This window comes from Gossypium hirsutum, chromosome A10 (genome assembly GCF_007990345.1).
Source record: "Gossypium hirsutum isolate 1008001.06 chromosome A10, Gossypium_hirsutum_v2.1, whole genome shotgun sequence".
In the NCBI taxonomy this organism is placed as follows: Eukaryota; Viridiplantae; Streptophyta; class Magnoliopsida; order Malvales; family Malvaceae; genus Gossypium; species Gossypium hirsutum.
Window position 1 is genome coordinate 33,956,337 of NC_053433.1, and position 1,174 is coordinate 33,957,510.

Sequence of the window (1,174 nt, forward strand, 5' to 3'; positions counted from 1 at the left end):
GGTTTTGGAGATTGCTGATTAAACCTTTGAGATTGGTTGGGTCTATACTGCATAAAGTTGTTGTTTGGTCTATTTCCTTAGTTGCTCCAAGAAAAGTTGGGATGATTACGCCGTGAAGGATTATAGAAGTTGGACTAGGATTCTTGTCCACTTCTATTTTGGTGTTGGTTCCCCACATAAGACACTGACTCGGGATTCAATGGGCAATTCTCGGAAGAATGACCTTTCCCACAGTACATACAGGAAACTACTTCAAACAGACTTGGTGGCTGAGCTGTAAAATTATTAGCACTATTAGCGGTAAACTGCTTTAACGTAGAGGAAATAGACGATACCTGAGCTGATAATGAAGTGAGAGCATCAACTTCATGAACTCCAACTATACGTCTTCCTGAAGTTGTTCAATTTGTTGGCCATTGATAGTTATTACTCGCGATCCTCTCGATGATCTCATAAGCCTTATTATAAGACTTAGACAAAATTGCACCATTTGCAGAAGCATCTACCATCAATCTTGTATGTGCATTGAGACCATTATAGAATGTCTCCAACTGGATACAATGAGGAAACCTATGAAGTAACTTCTTGAATTGCTCCCAAGCCTCATATAAAGACTCGTCATCCAATTGTTGGAAAGTTGTGATCCCGTTCCTTAACTTAGCATTCTTGCTAGGCGAGAAATACTTAACTAAAAATCTCTCTGCTAATTCTTGCCATGTAGATATAGAACTTGATGGCAATAAATTCAGCCATGCTCATGCTCGATCTTGCAACGAGTATGAAAACAACTTCAATCTCAGGACGTCTTTAGTCACATCGGCTATCTTAAATGAATCACTCACCTCTGTAAACAATCGAAGGTGGAGAAGTGGATCTTCTGTGGGAATACCACTAAATTGCCCCACCGTTTGTAGCACTTGAAACATCATTGGTTTCAATTCGAATTAGGTTGCCTCAATATCTCGCCTCCTAAATCCTGGATTTAACTCACTGAAAAGTGGCACAACATATTGTCTAATGCATCGAACCCTCATCGGTAATGAGGATCAGATTTCGTACACGATCAGCTTCATTACCTTGGTCTTGATTTTGATTTCCAAGGTCCATCTCGACTTGTCTTTGACCTATTCATTCACGTCTTCTTTTTCTGAAAGTTTGCTTAATTTCAGGGTCT

The 1,174-nt window shown here is 39.7% G+C and overlaps 1 non-coding gene across 1 annotated transcript; it reads left to right on the forward strand.

The window, feature by feature from the left end:
• The first annotated feature begins 555 nt into the window (after positions 1-555).
• On the forward strand, positions 556-659 carry LOC121208684 (small nucleolar RNA R71). The gene has a single exon (XR_005903815.1). It is a non-coding gene; the product is annotated as a small nucleolar RNA R71 (small nucleolar RNA).
• Positions 660-1,174: the final 515 nt, after the last annotated feature.